Consider the following 26,617-nt stretch of genomic DNA (forward strand, 5'->3'; position numbering starts at 1 on the left):
GTGTCTGTGCTCTTCACCCCTGGACCCAACTGCTCCCCTTACCTAGCAATGGGACAGCTTGTGACAATTCAAGTTAATTTTTAATAAAACATCTCAAAATTGCATGATTGTGCTATTTTCTAGTATTTACTTAAGAACATATAGATTACCTGGGTTCATGCACATGAATTTGTAGGAGTCCCTGATATTTCACATTTCATTGACTGTTTTCCTACTGCTTTTTCTATGAAAGTACATTGATGTTTTTTTTTTTTTTTTGCAACACCTTATGGAGTTATAATTTACATGCAATAAACTACCTACATTGTTCCAATTTGGTAATAAATTATTTGTGTACCATTTATCATAGCCACAATGAAGATTGTGAACAAATCCATCAGCTTCCAGTATCCTCTTATAATCTTTAAATCCTTCCTGCAAAGCATTCCCTGAGATGGTGATGTCCACTCCATCTCTATGAGTGGGCTTAGACCCACATGGCTGATGGATGCGATTCTCCTCCTCTGAGTTATAGGAACTTTTGGTTCCCTGTTGTGGTGGATGACCATCTTCACCTCCCTGTTTGCTGAACTCATTCTATGATGCCAACATTACCTTAATACCAAAGCCTTATCTGCAATTGTGTAGATACAACTATATCATTGTTAATTTCTTAGTTAGTATGTATGTATCATGGTTATGTAATATAAGAATATTAGGAAATACTGGTATGAAGTAAATATTTTCTTTTAAATTTGAAAATAAATCTAACACTAAGTGAAATAAAAAAGGCTTCTTTAAAAAAGAATCACTACCATAAAAACTAAAATCACATTAACTTAGGCAAGAGATTTCCTGTAATTATATTATTACAAAAAGTATTACTATTTCTAGCATTTCCTTGACCAACAGTGAGCATGAGTGCATTATGAATTTCATCATTTTAAACTGTATTCTGTAAACTTCGTAGTTACATTTCCTACTGCATGAGTTCTTCCTACCAAGTTTGGCTAGTATGCCCATTATTAATATATCTAACTTCCTTATGGATTCCAATATTACCATTCAAAATATTTCCATGATTTTTAATTTATTTGCATTATGTGATCTTTTGGCATGTCAAAAAACTAAGATTATATGAAGTGAGATAGTATTTTAAATTTTCTCAATAACATGCATAACCACACATATTTCACATAAACATTCAAATATGTTTTTTTTTGGAATTAGAAATCACTTTCATTTAGAGTGTGAGCTAGTGCTCCAAATTTTTTCATTTCAATTTGTTTCTACACCTATCTATTCCCTCCTTGACTCATACATTTAAAACTATATTGTTTAAAATGAATCTCAATGCCAAACTTCCCATAAACAATGACTGTAAAACGATTTCTTTGTACATTTATATTACTTTCCAATTTATGCTAATAGCAATCATTTTTCTTCAGAAATTAATTTTTAATATACTTTATTTTTTTAAAGATACTGAGATTACATAAATGTAATGTCCCAACCCCTCTCAAATTTTCCCACATTAATACCATCCTTCATTAGTGTGGTATATTTGTTACAATTGAACACATTTTGAAGCATTGCCACTAAGTGTAATACTTTGTCTTTTAGTTTACACTCTCTCACATGTATATTTGTAAGTTATGACAAGATATATCATGGCTTGTATCTGTTACTTCAATGTCTTTAAGGACCATTCCCAAGTCCTGAAAATGTCCCCATATTACACCTGTCCCCCCGCCCCCAAACCTCCAGTTGCCACTGCCTTCACATCAATGATAAAATTTCTTCCAGTGCTAAAACCAAAAGTCTATACTAGAATGTCAGTAAGTCTATGCTAGTCCTTCATTCACTCCCCAATTCTGAGGATTCTGGGAAGGTGATGCCCATTTTGTTTCTAATTGAGAGGGGGCTTACATCCCATGTGGCAGATGGATTGGACTACCTTGTTTGTAGCTGCAGACTCTCTCTGTTCCTTGGGGTATGCATTGTCCATCATCTTCTTGTTAGTTGTCCTGGGTGAGTCCAACTTACCGGACAGCAATTAACTGGTGCAAAAGTTTTTAAGTTTGAGAAGGTTCCATTTGTCTATTTTTTCTTTTGTTGCTCATGCTTTCGATGTAAAGTTCATGAAATTGTCAGATCTTATGGTCTTGGCTTTTATATTTAGATCCTTGATCCACCTTGAGTTAATTTTTGTATACGATGTGAGATGGTTTTCCTCTTTCATTCTTTTGGATATGGATATCTAGTTATCCAAATATTTGTTGAAGAGGCCATTTTCTCCCAGTTAAATGGGCTTGGTTTCCTTGTTGAATATCAGTAGACTATATGCAAGGACCAATATCAGAATTCAATTTGGTTTCACTGATTAGTATGTTTATCCTTCTGCCAACACTATGCACTTTTCACAACTGTAGTTTTGTATAATGTTTTACATTCAAGTAGGTGATTCCTCCCATTTCATCTTTTTCAATATGTCTTGGTCTATTCATGGTCCCTTTCATTTTCAAATAAACTTCAGTTAGTTTCTCCAGTTCAGTAAAAAAATGCTGTGGTACCTTATTGAGATTACATTAAATCTGTAAATCAGTTTGGATAGATATATTAATGATGTTTAGTCTTCCTATACATGAACAAGGAATATTCTTCCATTTATTTAGGCCTTCTTTGATTTCCTTTAACAACATTATGTAGATTTCTGCAAACAAGTTATTTCCTTCTTTAGTTAAATTTATTCCTTGATATTTCATTTTAGTAGCTATTGCAAATTGGATTTTTAAAATATCTTCCTTAGGCAGCTCATTATTGATGCACAGAAATGCTACTGATTATTGCACATTGATCTCATAATCTGCCACTTTACTGAATTTATTTATAAGCTCTATATTCTGTTCTAGGTTTCTCAGGACTTTCAAGGTATAGGATTGTATCATCTGAAAATTGTGAAATTTTTAATTCTTCCTTTCTACCTTGGATGATGTTTATATCTTTTTCTTGTGTAAGTGCTCAAGCAAGGACTTCTAATACAATGTTAAATAAGAGCAGTAACAGCGGGCATCCTTGCCTTGTTCCAGATTTTAGAAGGAATGCCTTTAGGATTTCACTATTGAATATGATGTTAGCTGTATGTCTTTCTTAAAAACCCTTTATCATATTAAGGTTCCTTCTATTCCTATCTTTTGAAGTGTTTCTATTAGAAAAGGGTGTTGTACTTTGTCAAATGCTTTTATTGCATCTATAGAGATGATTACGTATTTTTTTCTTTTCAATCTATTTATTTGGTGTATTACATTGGTTTTCTTATGTTGAAATATCCTTGCATACAAGGGATGAAACCCAACTGCTCAGGGTATATAATTCATTTGATGTATTGTTGAATACAATTAGCAAGACTTTGTTGAGGTTTTTAGCATCTAGGTTAATTGGAGAGATTTTTCTACAGTTTTCTTTACTTCTGGCATCTTTGTTTGACTTTGGTATTAAGGCAATGTTGGCATTGCACAATAAGTTTGGCAAGGTTCCCTCCACTTCTATTTTTTAGTGGATTTTAATCAGGATTGGTGTTAATTCTCTCCAGAATGCTTGGTAGAATTCACTTATAAAGCCATTTGATCTTTGGTTTTTCTTAGGTGGGAGATTTGTCTGATGACTAACTTAATTTCATTTCTTTTGATTGGTCTGTTGAATTCATCATTGTCTTCTTTTGTCAATGAAGGCTGCTTGTGTGTTTCTCATTTCCTTTAAATTATTTATCTTTTTGGCATACAATTTTCAAAGTATGTTCTTATGATAATCTTCATTCCTGTGGGGTCAAGGTGATATCCCCTTCCTCTTTTCTTTTTTTATTTGCATGTTCTCCCATTTTTGTCAGTCTAACTAAGGGTTTGCCAACTTTATTAATCTTCCCAAAGAACCAGCTTTTGATTTTATTTTCTCTAGTGCTTTATTATTTTCAATTTCATTTAGCTCTGCCCTAATCTTTGTTATTTTCTTCTTTGTACTGTTTGGGGTTAATTTGTTGCATTTTTTCTTATTCCTCCAGGTGTGCAGGTAGGTATTAGTTTTAGCTTTTTCTTCTTTTTTAATACTGGCATTTATAGCTATGAATTTCCATCTCAGTACAGCCTTTGCTACATCCCATTGGTTTTGATCTGTTGTGTTGTCATTGCCATTCATTTCAAGGCAGTTACAGATTTCTTTTATAATTTTCTCCTTGACCCACTGATTGTCTAAGGGTGTGCTGTTTAACTTCCCTATCTTTGTGCCCACTCTGCTTCTCTGGCCCATAGTGATTTACAGCTTCATTCTACGGTGATCAGAGAAATTACTTTGCCTAATTTCAATATTTCTGAATTCAGTGAGAATTGTTTGGTGGCACAGCTTGTGGTTTATCCTGGAAAATGATAATGTGCACTCAAGAAGAATGATATTCCACTCTATTTGGGGTAGTGTTCTGTGTGTATCTATTAGGTCCAGATCCTCTAATGTGTTATTCAACATCTTTTTTGATTCTCTATCAAGATGTTCTGCCTAATGGTGATAATGGTATATTAAAGTCCCCCACCATAATTGTAGAGCCATGTATTTCTCCACTTAAGATTTTTCAATGTTTGCCTCATGTATTTTGAGGTACACTGGTTAGGTGCATAAATGTTTATGATTGTTCTTTCTTCTTGATAGATTAGTACATTTATCAACATATATTGCCCTTTTGTGCCTTTTACAATAGATTTAAAGACTATTTTGTCTGATATTAGTATAGCTATTCCCCAAATTTTTTTGGTTACTGTTTGCAAGTAAACTTGTTTTTCAAACATTCCCTTCAGCTTCTTTGCATTCCTGCATCTATGGTGGGCTTCTTATAGATAGCCTAAAGATGGGTCTTATTTCCTTATCCATTCTGCCAATCTGTGTCTCTTGATTGGAGAGTTTAATCCATTAACATTAAATGTTGTTATGGTCAAAGAATTACTTAAATTTGCCATATTTTCTTTAGACTTATGTATGCATTATACTGTTTTCATTTCTTTTTATCTTCTAAGCTGTTCTTAAATTCTACTGTTTTTTTCCTTTCAACCTGCTGAACTCCCTTTAGTATTTTTTGAAGGCAGGTTTCTAATTGACAAGCTCTCAATTTCTGTTTTTCTGTGAATATTTTGAATTCTCCCTCATTTTTGAATGCCAGGTTAGCATGTTTTCATATGAGAAATCAGCACTTAATCTTATCAAACTTCCCTTGTTCGTGATGAATCTCTTTTTTCCAGATATTGTATTTTTTCTTTGTATTGAACATTGGACAATTTGACCAGAACATGTCTTGGGGTAAGCAAATTATGATTTATACTCTTCGAGGTTTGCTGCCTTTCCTGGATATGTACATCCATGTCCCTCAATAGAGTTGGAAATTTTCAACCATTATTTCCTCCAATACTTCTTCTGTTCCCTTTCCCTTCACTTCTCCCTCCCAGATGCCTATAATGCATGTGTTTGTGCATTTCATGTTGCACATAATGTCTACATTTGTGTATTTGTGTTTTCATTCAAATTACTATTTCCCTGCTGGATTTTTTCTCTTTAGCTATCTGTTCTACTATCTGTCTGATTTCAGCTATACTGTCTTCAATATCACTGATCCCTCTGTTCAGATATGCTGTTATATACATCCAGTGTATTTTCGATTCCTTGTACTGTGCTATTCATCATCATATCTATGTTTTTATGTATGTTTACAATTCCTGGAGTATGTTCTCCCAGTGTATTCTTAATGTCTTCTTTCACTTCATTAAGTTGATTCATGATATTCGTTTGGACTTCTCTAATTAGTTGTTCTACGTTCTGCTTCTCCTGCTGATTTGTAGTTTGTTCATTGGACTGGGCCATTTCTTCCTGTTTCTTAGTATGGCTTGTAATTTTTTGTTGATGTCTAGGCATCTGTTTATCTTGATGGGTTTATTTGTTTGGTTAGCTTCTCTTTCTACTCTAGGGTTTTATTTTGTTGTAGTATTTGTGTGTGTGGTAAGGTTTCAAGTTGACACTTCATTCTTCTTATTCTATTTCCTTGTAGAACTGTACAACACCTAGGAAAATAAATAACATGAGTAAGAAATTACAAGAAATACAGAGGAATAAGAATAAAAAAGTGGAATAGAAACAATGAAAAAGAAACAAACTAAAGAAATATATATATAGAATGAATTTTTAGGCTGAAATGATGAGGAAAGAGGAAAAGAAAACAGAAAAAAAGAAAGAATACAAAGAGAAATAAAAACAAGAAAAACTGAAGTCCAAACAATAAGAGAAGGAAAGAAAGAAAAACAACAGAAAACAGAAGATAGAAACTAAGGGAAAGAAAAGTAATAACATAGAGAAAAAAACTGGTCAAAGAAAAAAGTGAAACAAAGAAAGAGGAAACAGAAAAACAAGAAACAAGAGCAGCAACTAAAAAAAGACAAGGAAATCCAGTCTTCCCACTGAGGCTACTAAAGAGCTTCTCAGTCTGCTGGTGTTAATAAATAATCCTGCAGCTTGCCCTCTGCAGGTGATGTACTGGGTTTTACTGAGTAAAATAAGGAAGAAAAATAGGAATATTTAAATAAAAAAAAGATCCAAGAAAAACAAAAACAAAAAGAATATTTATATGTTCCCTGGCATAAGGTATCCACTGAATCCCTGATTGAGTTGAATCACTCTGGATCACTTCTCTAAGGAGACCTAGGAATTGAACCAGGGACAATGTATATGCAAAGCAAGAATCCCTCCACTGAGTTAAACTGTCACCTTAGGTTAATTAGTCTTCAGAAAACTATTTGCAGGAAGCAGCTCTGGTTCAAATGATAATGCCTCTGCCTACCATATGGAAGGAGCTGGGTTCTATCACCGAGGCCTTCTGGTAAAAAATAAGAGAAAGCATGTCTGTGCAGTGAGCAAGTGGCCTTGTGGCAAGCCAAGTGCCTGCATGGTGAGCCAAGTGCCCACATGGGTCCCAGTGTGGTGAGATGAGTACCCATATGGAGAGCCAAGTGCCCATGCAGTAAGCTGAGTGCCCACATGTGTGCCTGCATGGTGAGCTAGTGCCTGCACAGCAAGCCAGTGACCACATGGTGAGTTGAGTGCCCACACAGCAAGCGGAGTGACTGTGTGGCAAGCCAGTGCCCATGCAAGTGAGTCACACAGCAAGAGAGATGGTGGGAAAAGAGAGATGAGGGGGAGAGTCAAGGCGAAGAACAACAGAAACCAGGAACTGATGCACAATTGACAGGGAACGTCTCTCCACATCAGAGGTCACCAAGATTGAATCCCAGGAAATCCTAGAGAAAGATGAGAAGAGAATACAAAAAGAGAAATAGATAGAAAAGACCACACAGTGAATTGACATAAACAGCAAAAACAGCAGGGTGAGGAGGGTGAGAGGGAGGGTTAAAAAAAAAAAAAAAGAAAACTATCTGCTCCCTTTTCCTCAGGGATTTTATATTTCTATAGTTGCTAGATTCCTGTTGATCAGCTGCGTGTCACTGGCCCCTCTCTAATCTAGTTCATCTCTTTCCCTTGTGGCTGGGACTACAATTGTTGGAGAGGATGTGGAAAAATAGGAACCCTCATCTACTGCTGGTGGGAATGTAAAATAGTGCAGGCATTGTACCAGACAGCATGGCAGGTCCACAGAAAACTAACTATAGACCTGATATATGATCCAGCAATTCTGTTGCTGGGTATATACCCAAAAGAACAGAAAGCAAGATATATCCACATAAATATTCATAGTGGCATTATTCACTATTGTCAAAAGTATTAATAAACTCAAATGTCCTTTAACAGATGAATGGATAAACAAACTGTAGTATGTAAATACAATGGGATATTACTGAGCTGTAAGAAGGAATACAGTGTCAACACACAGGATAACACGTATGAATCTTGAGAACATTACATTCAGAGAAGAAAATCAGGCCCTGAAGGATAAATATTACATGACCTCCGTGATATGAACTAAGCAAATTGAACAGACTCAGAGTGCTAGAGTCTGGAAGACAGGATTACAGGAAATAGGGAGAAGGTTGAATGAACACCCATATGGGCAAAATCTATGATAAGGTGAAAGTGTGCAGTTGTGCAGTGGAGGGGCATGGCAATGGTGCATTGATACTACTGGGTTGGGGAGGGGAAGGTATGTAAGGGGGTAGGATGGGGAGAGTGGGTTGAGCTGTCTGTGGAAGTGGAGGGAGGGTTGTAGGAGGGAGCAGGTGAACACAGGGGACTGGTGGGTATGTGGTTGAAACTACAATTTGGGGAATACCCTTTTAAGCCAATAGGGCAAGTGAGGGTACTTGTTAATGGCATTAGATGGGGCACATTCAGGACAGGGCACACCTGGGGCAAGCTTCTAAGGAATGTGAGAGTGCTCATCTTGATACAGTATTAAATGAGTGGGTGGAGAACCACATAGTGAGCAGGAAGGTACTGGACTCCCATCCTGGGGAGGTCCACTATGTTCTTAAGCAGAGGGGCAGGGGCCTATCAAAAGCTTGAGCACTGCCCAATACAGGAGGACAGAACAATGTGTCAAGCCCTCAGTGTTGTCACAAGTAACTATGAATCTGGTCTGTAAGGTAAGAAGCTTGGTGAATGCTAGGGGTCTGAGAGGAGGGGAAGAGAGGAATAGAATAGATGGAAGAGGCAGCATTTTGGGGACAATGGAAGTGTTCTACATGATCTTGCAATGATTGGTATAGGCCATGTTAAGTGCCATCAAAATTTTAAAAGTGTAAGGTCCAAAATGTAAATCATAATGTAAAACCACTGACCATGGTTGGTAGTTATGTTTGAATATTTGTACATCAGTTGTAATAAACATATCATCTACATATAAAATGTTATTAATAGTGGAAGGCAGAAAAGGGGGAGGATTTGGGGTATACAGGAGTCCCCTTTATTATGTGCATGAATTTTCTGTAACCTAAAACTTCTTTGAGGACAATGTAAATATATACAATAAGACACTTGGGGAAAAAACAGAAGACAGTGTCACTGTACATATATAGGACAACAGATCCTGATAAAAGGCAAAATGTCAAAAAAATTTAAATATTTTTCCATAATTTTTACTATTCCCAATTTTATTTTTTATGCTTATTTATTATTTTTTAATTTTATATTTTCTTTCTCATTTTTAAAACTATCATTATTATTCATTTTATTATTAATTGTATTTGGCTCTTTCATTGCCTTCGTTTAAGAAGAAGTTTTGGATCACAGATGGGTTACAAGTGTGGCAGGGGAGTATCAATGGTGCAGGGTGCCAGTGATGGGGGATACATGGGAGGAAGCCCACTTGGGCATATGTATAAGGCATATGAATGGGTTCAAATGTTCATGGTGCATTGTCACAGTGGGTAGAGAGTCACACAATAACTGAAGGAATATCAAATTCCCATTCTGGGGAGCTCTGCCACATTCTCTAATATATCAGCAAGAATCCCCCAAGTATTGGGGCAATGACTAATGAAGGAGGATGGTCCACTGAGAGGCTCTTGATATTGATAGCTGTGCTTAAAACCTTTACTCTGGAAATGGAAACTTAGCCTAGTGTTGTAGGGTGCCTAAGAGTTTGTCGCCTTGTTGTACAAATGTGGCCTCTCTCTAAGCAGAACTCAGCATATAAAATATTACCTTCCCCCAGCAAGGGGCATGACTCCCTGGGATGAGCTTCCCTGGCACTGAGGGATTACTACCAAGAACTAACTACCAATGCAACTGGAAAAGATCTTGACCAAAAGGAGGAAAAGGAAAGACAAATGAGTTTATATAGCTAAGAGTCTTCAAAGTGAGTTGGGAGGTCATTCCAGAGTTTACACTTACGTATGTCTAAGCAGGATCTCTTTGACTGTCAAAGTCAAATACCCCAAATAGTGGGGCTCCTGAGGGTTCTGGAGATATCCAGATGCTATAGTCAGGGCAGATAGATCAGGAATTCGCTGCCTTTCCAGTGGGCAATACTTTGGAATTTATGCTCCCTAGAGTGACAGAGTTGGACTCAGTTTTCTTTTCCATGCACATGACTCTACTGTCCTTTTATTTGAACCTAAAAGTAGTACTAGAGTTGGTAGGTGTATATCCAAGAGACTTAAAATCTTTGGGCTGTCCATGTACCAGTTGGGCCCTGAATCTCACTGGAATTGGAACACCTCATCTCCACTTCATTGGTCTTGCCTAGGACAACATGGAGGTGATGATGGGCAACTACCATACCAAGGAACTGAAAAAATCTACAGCTGCAAGTAAGAAAGTCCCATCCATCAGCCTGAATAGATCACAGCCCCCTTTCAATTAGAGGTGGAGTGGACATAACCATCACAGAATCCTAAGGATTGGGGAATGAACTATGGACTAAAGTAGACTTACTGGTATTCTACTATAGACTTATTGTGATTCTAGCCAATGGAAGAAATCATATCATTGATGTGGAGGCAATGGCCACTGAAGGTTCTGAAAGCAGGGAGAGGGAAAAACAGATATAATAGGGTGATTTTTGGGAACTTGGGAATTGTCCTAAATGACACTGCATTGACAAATACAGGCCATTATAAATCTTATCACAACGACCAGAATTGTGTGGGAAAGAGTATAAACTGCAATGTACAACTTTAATCCACACATAGTGGCAATGCACCAAAATGTGTTCATCAAATGCAATGGATGTACCTCACTAAAAAATGATGTGGTTAATGTGAGAAAATGTGAGAGGTATGGGGAGTGAGGCATACGGGAATCCCCTATATTTTTCACGTGATATTTGTATACTGTAAAAAAAAAAAAAGAAAAAACCCGAGAGCATTCTTGCTGGCTTTGGGAAGTTATTCTGGTTCCATCTCCTGGTGGGAACAAGAATTGGGGTATGGTTAAAGAATGTGATTTTTCAGGTAAAGAACTACAATTTTTGTAAGCATCAGTGTTCCCTTAAGGGGACATGGCATCTGTGTACAGGGACTAGGGAGTGCCTATGTGCAAGTCTATGTTGTATGCTTGTGAATTTGGGGAACAAGGAAGGGGGTGTGAGTGTGCCCTGGAGAGGTGCAGTGGGGTGCATATCCCTGAATTTATTCTAGGCTCCAACCTTCTACCCAAATCCCAAATCCCACATCCTATGATTAGAAATAAAACCTGAAATTGCTGCCATTTGAGATTGCTGTCCAGTTCACCCTCAATATTTATTTAAAAGGCCTGGAAGGGTTTCAAGAGGACTTCTGTGAAAGGGTTATTGACTGGCTTGTTTCACACACAGGCTCTCAGACTCCTGCTGACCTGGTCTCTTGGAGTCAACAGACCCACCACAGCTTCTCTTGACCCCAGGGCCAAGGGTTCTCTTCTCCTCTCAGAACCCACAGCTCCAGGCAGACAGGTCTACCCTGTTTCCAATCTCTACTCACACCCTTCCCAGTGAAATTTCCTCAGGCCACATAGGTGTTACCTGCACTGGGTCAACTGGATAAACATAAATTTCTTTCTTCCCCCTCCCCCAACCGTCAACACTGTTCTAGAACAAATGTGGTTCCAGAAATTATCCTATACTAGGTTCAAGAGAAGAGATTTGGGAAATAAAAAGAAATGAAGAGCAACAAGAGGAAATGTGGAGCAGGTCAGAATAATAGTGGAAAGGAGACAAGTACATATGGAATCCACTGCTTTTCTAGCTTTCTTTTTGGCACTTTAAGAAATTCAGCAAAGCTAAGGGGAACACTAGGGTAGCTGCTATGTCATGTGAACATGCAAGTGGAGATTAAGAACTAGCTGGTAAAAATAGGCACAGGAAGTGAAGGATTTTCTGAGAACTTCTTCCCCAGGGAACAGAAACCCTTCCCATATAAGCCCCTAGGCTACACAGCCATCTATTCAACCGGTCCTTAATTTGGAGAAGAGGGCTGTAGGGTCACCATGCACAGCTTACTGCACCATTCATCACCATGCTTCCCCAGATTCCAGAACTTGTGTTTTGCTGTAGATTCTAAAATTGATAGCTACAAAGACCATGTATGACCTGAAGGTTTCAGCCTGAGCATCAGCAGAGCTGGTATTTGGTGACTGAAAGAAGATATAATACCAAAGAAATGGAGATGCCTCAGAACTCAACCCTTTATGCCCTTTCTCTAATCAGCCAATTTAGTAAAAGTTTGATTTTCAGTTTGATAGATTTAGAGTGAGTTTTAGAAATAGGTTTTACTGTTAATGTTTGATGTTATTATATTAAATATTATCTCCTCCTAGTTGTTTTGTGTAACATAGATCAATAAAATAAACCCACACAGTAAGCACCCTAAACAAAGTTAGAACTTCATGAATTATTATGTCTGTCTCCCTTGCAGCTTCCACCAAGGACACTTCCTCTCTCACAAAATTCTCATTTAGACATCGTTCAACGAATAACTTCAAATTTAATATTTAGCATTTTTCTCAGGCCACTGTCTTTCTAAACAGTGAATATATTTCTTACATTGATTCCTTCTCACCACAATCCAGTTCTGGAACACTTCTATCATGGTGTCTTTCATGACACAAAAATATTTAATTTTAATAATGCCCAATAATTTATTCTTTCTTTATGATTTGAGCTTTTGAAATCACATCTAAGATACTTCGGATAACTCAAGGTCACAAAGATTTTCTCCTATATTTTCATCTACTTGGTTTTTTTTTTCTCTCTCACTTTAGCTCTTATATTAGGTCTATAATTCATTAAAATAAAATTAAAAAAAAAAACACATACTGACAGAAAATATTTGGAAATAATATGTCAGAAAAAAGACTTGTACCCAGAACATATAAAGTACTCTTATAACTATTTTCAGGACTTGAGTTGTCCTGGGTGGTATCGCAGGGACAGATGCTGGACATTGTATGTTCTGCCATGGCCCACTGGATGGACGGGGGAGAGTGTAAATTACAATGTAAACCATTGTCTATGTTGTGCAGCAGTGCTCCAAAATGTATTCACCAAATGCAATGAATGTCCCACAATGATGAAAGAGGTTGTTGATGTGGGAGGAGTGGGGTAAGGGGGGTGGGGGTATATGGGGACTCCCTTTTTTTTAATGTAACATTTTAAAAAATAGAGGAAAAAATAAGAAGACAAACAACACTTAAAAATGGACAAACATGAATAGACATTCAACAAAGAAGAAATAGTCAATGCCTTAAGCATGACCACTGAAATACAAATTAAAATCAGCTATGAATTATCATAAACATACACTAGAATGACTAAAATCAAGAGAGAGAATACCAAGTACTAAAGAAGATGTGGAAAAAACTGGAACCTACATATATTTCTTGTGAGAATAAAAAAATAATGCTGCCACTTTGGGAAACATTTTTGTCAGTTACTTAAAAATATAAACTTACCATATTCCTTGCTAATTTCACCTCAAGAAATCCATCCAAGACAAATGAAATCATGTCTATGCAATGAATTACAGCACAATTTCAGGGCAGCTAAAACTGGAATAAAAAATACAAATGTCTATCAGCTGGTACATGGATAACAAAAAAGTACTATATACATAAATAGATTTAACTTTCACAGAATAGAACTATTGGTGCCTGATAAAAAAAAAATGCCAAAGTTTGAAGATTCTTATATTGCAAGCACAAGAAAAAAACAAGAAAATGGCAGACCCAGTCCTCTGATGAATATTATGCAATTGCTGCAAGAGCCATATATGTGGCAAAAAGCATTATGATATATTTCAAATAAACCATTTGATTGAACATATAAACTACCAAGAAATGCTTTTGTTGCCAGAAATGGTGTAGTAAGAAACCGTGAATCTCCTTCCCTGTGCTAAAGCACTGAATAAGCTAGAAACTACAGTCAAAATAACTAACGGAGATAAGAGTAAAAGAAGGACTGAGATGGACTACTGATGTTTAATATACGTAGAAGTTTTAATTAGGTTTACTGTAAAAGTGTAGAAATGTATAGAATGAATGGTAACAAGTAGTGAGTAATAGTTTATAAATGGGGATGTGGCTGAAAATCGTAGTCTAGGGATGTAAATGCCAATTGACAGAATGCTAGAGTATAATCTAGGAACTGAACAGCACAGTAAACCAAGAGGTGGATAAAAATTGTGGTTGATGGTACAGATGCAAGAGTGTCCTTTGTGAGCTAGAGCAAATGTATATCAGTACAGCGGGGTGTTGGGAACACATGGTAAAAATACAACTGTAATGACCTATGGACTGTGGTTAGCAGTAATAATATAATATTCTTGCATCTATGCCAAAGATATACTGTGTTGATAATGGGGCAGTACGGAAAATGTGAGCCAAATGTATACTATGGACACGGTAACAATTAGAAGATATTATCTTATCTGTAACAAATGTTCCACCACAGTGTGGTGTGTTGATTAGAGGGGTATTGCTTGGGAATTCTGCCCATGTGCACAATTGTTTTATAAGTTTACAACTTCTGTCACAAAAAATATATTTAAAAAATAATAATAGGGTGGGTTTGGGGAAAAACACACCAAATGTAAGATAGGGACTATAATTAGTAGTAAGATTTTGACAATATTCTCTCTTAATTTGTAACAAACATCTCACAACAATGCAAAGTGTTGGTGGAAGGTTGATGTATGGGACCCCTATATGATGTTATGCATATTTGCTTTGTAATTTCACAACTTTTACTATACACTTACTTGTTTATGTATGTTCATATATAAATGACATAAAGATAATAATAATAGGAAGGGTTGTGGGAAAATACTTTGGTTAGTGGTAATATTTTGACAATGCTCTTTAACCATTAGTTAAAAAGGTTTAACAACAATGTAAGGTGTTGGTGGTAGGGTGTTATGAGAGTCTGGTATGATGTTATATATGTTTGTTTTGTAAGTTCACAACTATTACTATACACTTATTGTTTATGTATGTTTATGTGTGGGTGATATATTTCAATAAATTAATTTTTTTAAATGTCATTAAGCAAACAACTGCAACCTACAATTAGTAGCAAGAGCAAACCCTGGCCAGGGTGAAGGATTTGATCTCCAGAATTAAAACATTTAATGCTTAAAATATCCACTTTTCAGAAAAAAAATGAAGGGTTGTGTTGCCACCTACATAGAGCTGCTGCTCAGAGCCTGACTACTGGCAGTGCTGCTCAACATTTGGCAGCCCTACCCCACATCTTTCCATATTGGGGGTTTCAGCAGCAACCAGAGCTTGGCAGCAGAGAATTCCAAACTTCCCTCTAGAGTACTTGGCATGAGAGAAGAAATAAGTAGGATCCCTAGCACCACAAACACCTAGGTGGGAAGCTTGGTCCCAACAAAATGGGGCCCCTGAAGTCACAGCACCCCTATGGTCAGTATGTGTTCCTGAACCATTAAGGATGACCCTAAGTTTGGAGATACCATAGTCCTTATTTTTTTGACAAATCAATTATATTAATACATATAAATAAGCAGACTATTCATCCAAAGTGTACAATCAATGGTATCAGTTATAATCATATAGCTGTGCATTCATCACTTCAACCATTAATTATTTTCATTATTCAAATAATAATAAACAAAACAGACAAGAAAATTCTTTGCCTCTTAATCTCTATGTAATCTCATTATACATAGCTGCTAGTTCTGGCAATTCTGTTCAAAATGTTTAGGAGTGCCATAGTCCTCATTTTTAATTATAGCACCAGGGCCCATCCAAGCAGAGCCCACTTACTGCAATGAGAGGAATCAGTACCACTGACAGAAAATGCCATATTTAGATGTATGACTGTCCAATCCTTTAGTCAAATAACCCCATCTCTAGTACAGAGAACAAGTAATGGCCTCGTTTCTAGGGATCCCTCCTCATTGCCCAGAGTTTTGCTGAACAAGGAACTATTGGGCCATGAACAAGTTCTGTTTTCTGTATCAGGATCCATGATCTTAGGATACAGTAAATGAAAGTTGGCTTGGAAAAAACACATTCTCAAGAAGTAGCCAATGTTCACATAACCCTAGTAGGACCTTAATTCTGTCCTGTCTAGGGGTATAATGCAATCACTTCCTTGATCTCTGCTTTCCTCAAATAAGCTAAAGGCCCAGGACCTGCTGGGTGTGAGGGGAAGGTTCCAGGATGAGGAATTACAAAGGTGTACACTTTACAGTAAGTTCCACTGTGGAGCCTGAAGAGGGGTATAACCCTATTGTCAACTTGGTTTCTCCTGCCTCCGGCTTCAGGAGGCCAGTTAGAGCTCCCCTTTCTTTTCCTTGAAGTAGAAATGGGCAGGAAAGAAAGAATCCTATTCTTGTCATCTTTGCAAGCGGGTAATGAGTCTCCCAAACCTTCACACAGCCTAGCACGGCAGCAAGAAGAAGATGCCTTATTTGGGACCCAGGTGTCTGTTTCCCAGGTTTTGGTGCATTTTCTCACTGGGTTTCCTGGATAATCTGGAGGAGACAATCATGAATCCAGCTTTGCCTTGTGTGTTCAGCTTCTGAGGGAGTAGAGGGTGCTGGGTCTATGGATCCATATCCCAAGCAAGTAATTTCTTTCCCCCAGAGACCCAGCAACTCATGGCCACCTCCTTTCTTGCAGGTTTTTCCTACATTTGTGGAGTGTGAGGCAATTAGCCTGGCAGACCCCAGTGCCCAGAGTCCTTGAGATAAGACAGGGAGGCCCTCAGTCCTTTTCCTTTCAGACTTGGAGCAGGCAATATGCACACTGCTCTTTACTCTTTCTGCCCAATCTGAAGTTTTCTCCTGGAATCCTTGTCTATCATCTATATATTTTATTAATAATATCTTTTACTTGTTTCTTTATGTAATTCTCATGCATCTATGCTCTGTAAATCAATTGTAGAGAACATATTGACTTGTATGAGTCGTGACCTGTTAAATTAAACTGAAGCTATACTTAACAGGTTTAAGGTCTCCAGTGAGCCATCTAATGCAGTGTGGAAAGGAGCACAAGTTGATGGCAAATGGGTTCTGAGTTGAAGGGATGGGAGTCAAGGATAAAAGGGACTGAGGATAGAGAATGAAAATGAGAATCATCTCTGCCTACTGGATCAGCTGCGAATCACTCACTTCTCTGCCCTTGGTGCAGGTGAATTATCTTTAATGTACACTAGGAATTCACACTGTACAGATTAGCTTTCATTTTTTTAAAAAAATTATTCCTTCCCTCACACAGATAGTTCTCTCATCTGTTTGCTCATTCTTTAATTGCTTTCTCCAGAAGGCACCAGGAACCAAACCTGGGACTTTCCACATGAGAGGCGAGTGCTCTATTGTCTGAGCCACATCCACTCCCCATGGGCTACAGCATCTGCTGGCTTGTGGCATCTGCTCATTTAGGCATCTGCCTGTTGTGGCAGTGTGGTGTCTACTTGCAGGAGCAGTGACTAGCTTATTGTGGCAGGTATGGCATCTAGCTCATTTTGGTAGATGCAGCATCTGCTCATTCTCTTTAGGAAGCACCAGGGCTCAAACCCAGAACCTCCTATGTGGTAGGCAGGCATGCAACTGGTTGAGCCACAACCACTTCCCATTGAGCATTTTTAATGTGACATTTTCTTTTTGGTGTTCTTTACCATTTATTTCAGATTTAGGCAAATCATCCATAAATACTGCACCTCACCTGGAGAGTTTGTGCCTGGGTCAGGGTAAAAAGGAAATAAAACTCACTTCTCCAATGAAGGAAAATGAAATATCTTGGATGTAACTTATTTCTGGGTAATTCTTGTCGTCCTGCTTTTAAAAAAAACAGTGACTCCCTGAGTACAGCTCTTCATGTTGTCAGGAATAAACATGGATGCAGACCATTGTGTGGGAGGTACAAGGTAAACTTAATTTTTTTTTTTTAAAGAGTATAAATTTCACAGCCATCCTTTGATGGAGGTATTTAAAAAATATATATCCTCACTTTTATAAGGGAGGAATAAGCAGAAAGAACTCAAGTAATTTGCCTAAAGTCACCAAACTAGTAATTTCCATATCCTAGAAACAGGTTAAGTTTAGCTCTAATTTAACAAATGGAAAATATAAAATCACAAGAATTTAATTCCACCCAAGTTGGGTTGACCCCAAACTACATACTGTGTATTGTCTCCACTACATTTAAATAGATGAAAATGCAACCGCTTTAAAGTATTTCATCACATATGCATCATAGGATTCTCAGAAGGAGAAGCAAAAAAAGGGGCAGAAAAATTATTTGAAGTAGTAATGGCCCAAATTCCCAAATCTGATGAAAGACATGAATCTACACACCCAAGACACTCGACAAACTCCAAGTAGGAGAGATTCAAACCCAAGACATTCAACAAACTCCAAGCAGGAGAGATTCAAAGAGATCCAAATCTAAACACAAATCATTAAAACACAAATGAAAAATAATTTTTAAAGCAGCACAAGAGAAGCAAATAGTTCATACAATGGATTCTCAATAAGATTAACAGCTGATTTCTCATTAGAATCCATGGAGGACAAGAGGCAGCAGGATAACATATTTTAAATCCTTAAAGAAAAATAAGTCAAACTTATGAGTCTGTGCTTGAAATTTCAACTATTTCTAGAGCTGCAGGGTGCCTAAGACTTACCTTCTGAGAGTCTCCATATTTCTCAAATATCGCCATTCTTTAAGTCAAACAGCATGTAAATGCATTACCTTCACCTCAGCATGGGACATGACTCCCAGGAATAAGCCTCCCTAGTGCTGAGGGATTAGTACCAAGTACCATCTGGTGCTGCAACTAGAAAAAGACCATAAATAAATTGGGGAAAAGGTAAAGATAAATGAGTCAGGTCATCAGAGGGGCTGCACTTATGCACATCTCAAAAAGATCTCAGAGACAGCCAAGTAGGTACAACACCAGATGGGGGTACTCCTGAGGACTATGGAGCCACTCACATCCTACAGTAATAATGGTTGGCTCTGGAGTTCAGTGCCTTGCCAATGGGCCCTACTTTGGAATTTGTGATCTATCTACCTTTAAAAAAAGCTAATAAAAATAAAAAATAAAATAAAAAAATCATATGGAACAGAAAGGGACTCTGAATAGTCAAAAACCTTTTGAAAAAGAACAAAGTTGGAGTACTCACACCTCCCAATCAAAACTTATTACAAGTGGCAGTAATCACAGGAATGTGATACTGGACAAGGACAAACATACACATAAGACTATCTGAAGAGAATTATAAGTGTAGAAATAAACCCTCTTTTTGATGTCCCATTAATTTTTTAGGAGGTATTGAAGATTGGACCCAGGACCTGCACCATGGGAAGGAGGTGCTCAACCATTTAATCTCCATCTGCTCCCCATGTCCAGTTAATTTTTGACAATGGTGCCAAGTCCATTCAAAGGGGAAAGAACAGTCTCTTCAATAAATGGTACTGGAAAAATTGAATATACATATGCCAAAGAATAAAAGTGGACATAGCATACACAAAATAAACTGAAAACTATAAATAATAACTAAAAATATGAAACAGAATAAATCATAGGGAAATATCTTTAGGACCTTGTATTAGGCAATGGAGTCTTATTTTATATTAGGGAGGATATATGTTTAAAATCAAGCATAAAATGCAGCATTAACATGATGTCTTCAAGGTCCATCCATATTGTAGTATTTATCAAATCTTTACTCTTTATATAGCTGAAAAATATTCCATTTTACGTATATATCATGTTTTGTGTATCCATTCTTCTCTTGATGCACACATAGGTTGCTTCCATCTTTTGGCAATTGTGAATAATGTCATTATGAACATTTATATGCAAATATCTGTTCACGTCCCTGCTTTCAATTCTTTTGGGTATATACCTAGAAGTAGGATTCCTGGGTCATATGGTAATTCTATACTTAAGTTTCTGAGGAACCATGAAAATGTTTTCCAAGGCAGCTATATCATTTTACATTTCAGCCACTATTGAATGATTGTTCCCTCTTCCACACCCTCTCCAAAACTTTAAATTTTCCATTTCGTAATAGTAGCAATACTAATAATGGGTCCACACAAAGGGACACAAGTAATGGTATCTCACTGTGGTTTTGATTTACATTTCTGTAATGGCCAATAAGGTTGAGCAATTTTTCACTTGTTTTCTGGCCATCTGCTAGGCAATGGATTCTTACACTTCACAATGAAAGCATAAGCAATAAAAGAGAAAAAAATAGATAAATGGGACTGCTTAAAATTTTTAAATTTGTTCATCAAAGGATATTTTCAAGGAAGTGGAACCAATAGAATAGAAGAAAATATATGCAATAAGCATTTATATTTGAGAATATACAAAGAAATCTTACAACTCAATAATAAAAGACAACTCATTAAAAATGATAAAGTATTTAAATAGACATTTTATCAAAGAAGATATGCAAATGGCCAATAAGCATATGAAAATGTGTTCCCCATTGTTAGAGATTAGGGAAAAGGAAATCAAAAGCATGATGAGTTATTACCTCACACACATTAGAATGGCTATTATTTCGAAAATTGGAAAATAGCAAGTGCTGGTGAGGATGCATATAATAAATAGGAAATCTTGTAAATTGTTAGTAGGAATGTAAAATAATGTATCCACTATGGAAAACAGTAAGTTCCACAAAAAATTTAAACTTAGTACTACCATATGACGTGGTAATCCAACTTCTAAATAAACATCCAGAAGAATTGAAATCAGGGTTTCAAAAGATATTTGTATACCAATATTCACAACACAATAGACAAAATGGAGAAGCCAAATATCCATCAGCAGATGCCTGAATAAACAAAATGTGGTAAATACATTCGATAGAATATTATTCAACTGTAAGAAAGAATGAAGTCCTGATGCATGCGGCAGCATGGGTGAACCTTGAGGACACTATGTTAAGTGAAATAAGCCAGATACAAAAGGACTAATAATGTATAATCTCACTGATATGAACTAATTAAATAAGCAAACTCATAAATTTAGAATCTAGAATATAAGTTACTAAGGGATAGAATCACCATAAAGAATGGGGAGATGATGCTTAAAATTGAAGAGTTTCTATATTGGTTGACTGTAAATATTTGGAAATGGATAGTGGTGATTAAATTTGTGAATGTGGTTGTAAGAGAAAGTTTTGGGCCGTGTATGCTACTAGAAGGAAAGCTGGAAGTCAAAACATGGCTCATTGAACTCAGTGAATGTTGTTGTGGATTATGGACTGGGGTTAATAGTACAAATATAAGATTGTTCTTTCATAAAGTATAGCAAATGTCTGATACTATTACATAGTGTTAATAATAGGATGGTATATGGAATAAATACACTTAATGTATATTTTGGACAATAGTAATATCTTAATATTCTTTCATCAACAATAAAAAGGCACTACACTAATGCACAGTGTCAACAATACAGGGGTATATGAGAACACTGTATTTTTTGCATGACTTTTCTGTAAAGCTAAAACTTCCCTAATTTAAAAAAGTTGCAATATTTAAGAAAACATTATGCTAAGTGAAAGAAACCAGACACAAAGTTCTATGATTTCATTTATATAAAAGGGAAATACAAATAAATTTATAGAGATGGAATTAGATTAGTGTTTATGTAGGGCTGGGGAATGATAGAAGGATTGAGAGCTGACTGCTAAGTGGTATGGGCCTTTTCTTCTTGGAGTGATGAAAATGTTCTAAAATTGACTGTGGTGATGAATGCACAACTCTGTGATTATACTAAATGTCATTTTACACTGTGGATGGATTGTATGGTATATGAATATATCTTAGTAAAACTACTTTTAAAACTTGGGGCACATATTGAGGAGTTCCTTGTAGTCCAGTATAAGAATTTTGGATTTTACTGTAAGCTGGGTATGGATGGAGGGTTTCAGTAAAGAGTAACAAGGGAGAAGACCTGCCTTAGGTTTTTACAGGATCATTCTGGTTTCCAGGTAAGAATGTATCACAGTGGGTAGCATGTAAAAAGGCAGACCAGTAAGGGAGCTATCACAGTAGTACAGGAGAGAGTTATGATGGATTAGACAGCACAGGAACAGTTAGGAAAACCAGGTGGTCAGGTTTTGCACATATTTGATGTAGTTGAAGCAAGATCAATGTGGGGTAAGTGATACAAGCGCAAAGTCTAAAAGACAGAGGAAGGTCTATGGCCATACCACCCTGAACATGCCCAATCTCGTCTGATCATGAGAGAGAGAGGAGGGAGCAAATTAAGGGAAGAATGCAACTATGGACAAAAGAAGACATTATTATTCCAGTAATGGAAGAACCTGTAATACTGATAAAGATAGTGGTTAGAAAAGTTTCTGAGGGAAGGAGAGGGAAGAACAGGTGTAACATGGGGCATATTTGAGACACTGGAATTCATTCACATGATAATGCAATAATATAAAATCCTGATATATTTTGTCAAAACCTATAAAAATGTGCACTGCAAAATATAAAACATAGTGTAACCTATAAATCATGCTTCAATATCTTTTCAAGTGTACCAAATGTACCACATTAATGAAAAATGTTGTTAATGGGGTAAAGTGGGGGGTAGGATATATGGGAAAGCCCTATATTTTCAATGGTACACTTATGTCATCTAAGGCACTTTAAAAATTAAGAAAAAAATTTAAGTATATTACATAGAAGAAGAAGAATCAGTGGAGTTGTCAGGTGAGGCAAGAGAAAGACTGGGGCATTCTGAAGAGAGAGTACATAGATTGAGACTCATAAAAAAAAAAATGATACACTGGTCTTCACCAAATGTTAAAATGACTGATCTGAAAGAGACAATTTGTAAAGGCAAAATATAGACAGGGAAAAATATTTGCAAACTTCTAATAAGACAAAGAAAGAACAGATACCTAGAACATCTGACATCAGGAGTGAAGGAGCTCAAGCAGTTGAGTGCCTGCTTCCCACATGGGTGGCTCTGGGTTTGGTTTCTGATGCCTCCTAAAAAATTAAATAAAACAAACAAACAAATGAAAAAAAGAACTTGGGGAGTGTCCTGTGTTCAATCCCTGGGCCCAGTAATACAGGGAAGAAAGAAAAGAAAGAAAAAGGACAGAAGGAAGGGAGGGAGGGAGGGAGAGAAACAATACCTAGAATATATAAAAATAATTTCTAAAATTCTCAAAACTCAACCATAATAAAGTCCTATTAGAAAATGGGCAAAATATATGAATAAACATTTCACCACAGTAGATATATGGATGGGAAATAAGTTCATGAGGAGATGCTTGATAAAATTAGCCATCAGGGAAATGCAAACTAGACCATTATGAGATATAAATACACACAATTAAAACAACTTAAATATAAAGCGACAATAACAAATGATCATGAGAATGCAGAGAAACTGAATCTCTCATATATTGTTTAAGGGAATGTAAAATAGTATAGTCACTTTGAAACCTAGTTAGCAATTTCTTATAAAACTAAACAAATACTTATCATACAATTCAGCAATTAAACTCCTGCACATTAATCACTTAGAAATGAAAATTTATGCCCAAACTAAAGCATCACTTTATACTTTAAAAAGATAAATAAAACTTATAAACCTCTAGCTAGGCTAATCAAACAGAAAATAGAGAAGACACAAACTACCAATACTAGGAATGGAAGATGGATCATTTCTACTGGTTCCACAGATATTAAAAGGATAATTGAAGAAGACTATGAACAAACCAAAGTCCAATTACTTGATAATTTAGATGTAATAGCCCAAAACCCCTTGAGAGATGCAAACTATCAAAACTCACACAACAACAAACAGATAATCAGAATAGCCCTATTGCCATTAAAATTTTGAATCAATAGTTAATAACATTCTAAAAAAGAAAGGACTGGATTTAGAAGGTTCACTGGCATTTTCTACCAAACATTTAAGAAAAAATGAAACCAATTCTTCACAAACTCTTTCAGAAAACAAAGCAGAAGGAACATTCCCTAACTCACTCTATGAGGTCAACATTCTCCTAATACCAAAACCAGATAAAGATAGAATGGAAAATTACATACCAGTAAGTCTCATAAACATAAAACCAAAATTTGGTCACTTGTCTGGGAATGTCCAGCTAAACAGGACCTCCTGAAGGAAAATTCACATAACAGGACATATGTCAACCACCTGCCCTGACTCCTCCCCATAATCTTTATTAATGTATATTTGTGGAAAAGAAGTACATACTCATATTAATAAAAAAACAAATCAAATATTGAAAATGGCACACAATTCAAGGTAAGTGTCCCTCTCATCCAGCCCCTATTCCCTCAGTTCCAGTGCCTCCCAGACATCCACTTAGCAATTTCTGGCATCTTCTTGCATGAATAGGTCAGCCAGGTACAAACGTATATGTCTATATCTTACTGTGCATCTTATTTTGTGTGCATTTTGAAGTTTTTACTTAGGTTATTAAGTTATTCAGTCATTAAGTCAATCTTTCTTAAAGAAATTTCCATAATAGACCTAATAGCATGAGCATATGACATAGTCACATCAGGGTATTCTCAGAGAAAGGGGGTGATATGAAAAGGTAAGACAACAGACATAAACCATGACTGCCCTAGACAAGTGTGAACACATAGTCATCCTGGAGCTCATCAATCTGTTTAACAGCTGTATGATAATACAGTTCATGGACTACCTGGATGCTGCAAAGTCCTCTCCCAAGGCTCCAGGCCCCGAAGGACTAGCAAAGGCATGTGAAAAACCAGTGACAGACTTTCTAGGCACAAGGACACTGGGATCTATTAAGACCAGATTCTCAGAGTCCAGTATTCAGGTCTGGCTGACTGACCCTGATCTGAAATGCCCAGACTGCCCCTAAGACCCACCTTCAAGCTAGGGGCCTGTTGACTACCTTCTAAAGCTCTTCTAGAACCATCCATCCCAGGAAATAAGCAGAGCAGAGAGGAGATCTTAAGTGAGACTCCAAGACCCGCCTGTACACACATTATGAAGCACTGTTCCCTGAGCACAACAGGTCCTTCCAAGGTTATCTTGTCCTTAATCACTTGTACAGGCATAAAACTGGGAACTGAGTGTCTACAAAGCTAGAACTGGAGGTCCTGCCTGTCTGGGACCACCTCCTCCAGAGGGGTCTGGTCCAGCCTGGCTTGTTTCCCTGCAGCTCTACATAGAGGGCCTCTGGAGCGCTGCTCTAACAGCCATTTTTTTCCTACAGGGGCCAGTGCCCTTGTCTGGGCTTCCCACCTTTGACCAACCTGGGCTTCAGAGAAGTTTCCTGCAGGAAGGCTGCTGGGCAGCAAGGGGACCTGTGGTCCCCTCCCACCACAGCCCCTGTTCTGGTTCTAGCCGCTTACCAGGGTGACCTCCCCTTCCCCAAGAAAGGCAGTGAGCTGGGACTGGGAGTGGGAAGAACCTGCTGAGGCTCTCCTGAGGGGTGCTGGGAAGCCAGGCAGAGCATATGCCTGGGCCTTTCTCTGCACAGTGCCAGGTTTCACAGCCTTTCCATGTGAGGTGCACCTCACCATCAAATTCTCCTTGTATTGAGGGACCCTGGTTCCATCACCCTGACCCTTGAGCCCCAAAAATGACAAAGCACTCAGAGAAAAAGCAGCGAGGCTAGAATCTCCCGTGCCAAGCTGGTCATAAGCCAGGAAAGTTACACGCTCTCCTTCCCCAGGGCCTGTGCCTGTTCTTTCCAGAGGGAGCTGGTGTCCACCTTTCCTTCCCCCCTACTGGCCAATGTGTGCTCAAAGCATGGACTTATTCTTAGCCTGGTTCCGGGAGAGTCCTCTGGGAACCCCTTCCAGACAGCGGGATGGGTAGCGGCCTGATCCCACCCCACTCCGTTCTCCAAAGAGAGGTACCCACCGTCGCCCCACCACCTGTGCGGTCACCCGCACCTGACGCCTTAGTGCCAGCGAGCAGAATGAGAGCTCGTCCTCTTTGGGCCTCGGCGATGCCAGTGCGAGCCACCACCCTCTGACGGCCCAGAAGAGCCGCACCTGCACCCCCACACCCCGCTGTGCGCCCCCAGCCCCCAATCAACCCCAGATCCACCCTCCCCCACACTCCACAGCGTGGGGCCTCCTCCGTCCTCACCCTTGGTTCCTCCCAGCGCCACCCTGCCCGAGCCACCCGAGACCTACCATCCCATCCCATCCCTCCCCCGTGGGATTGGAAGGGCCTTTCGGAACGGAGGTCCCGGGGCTCCCAAAAGGCGGTTTGGCTGCGGGAGACGATTCGGCGCTAAATCGAGAGAATAAGTCTGGCCCTTGCCGCTCTGCTCCCCAGGAACACCAACCTCAATTTCCTCAGAGGATCCCAAAATCTTCCTCTGCAGACGTCGTCCTGGGAGCCGGGCTAGGAGAGGGCAGTAGGACAAAACAGAAAAGCAGGGAGGGGAGAGGAGGAGGGCGAGGGGAGGCGGCGGCGGGGCGGGAGCCGAGGGGGAAGGGCTGGCTGCCCGCAGTACCCGACTCCCCAGAAGCGTCCCGGCACCAGCCTGGACCTACGGCTGAGGTTCAGAAGACAAAGGAGGAGCGGGGGGTGGGAGGGGGGCGGGAGAAGGAGGAGTGACGGGGAAAGAGGAAGAGGAAGAAGAAGGCTGGGACTCGGTTTCGCCGAGGCGCACTGGGACAGTGGGCGGGGGGAGGAGCGCTCGCCCAA

At 38.2% G+C, this 26,617-nt stretch overlaps 1 long non-coding RNA gene across 1 annotated transcript; it reads right to left on the minus strand.

Annotated features, from left to right (window-relative positions):
- Positions 1-1,430: 1,430 nt before the first annotated feature.
- On the minus strand, positions 1,431-26,617 carry LOC101413947 (uncharacterized). The gene is made up of 4 exons (XR_188288.5): positions 26,253-26,617; positions 22,839-22,929; positions 13,387-13,482; positions 1,431-6,071 (listed from the first exon to the last, which is right to left on the minus strand). It is a non-coding gene; the product is annotated as an uncharacterized lncRNA (long non-coding RNA).

This window comes from Dasypus novemcinctus, chromosome 19 (genome assembly GCF_030445035.2).
Source record: "Dasypus novemcinctus isolate mDasNov1 chromosome 19, mDasNov1.1.hap2, whole genome shotgun sequence".
In the NCBI taxonomy this organism is placed as follows: domain Eukaryota; kingdom Metazoa; phylum Chordata; class Mammalia; order Cingulata; family Dasypodidae; genus Dasypus; species Dasypus novemcinctus.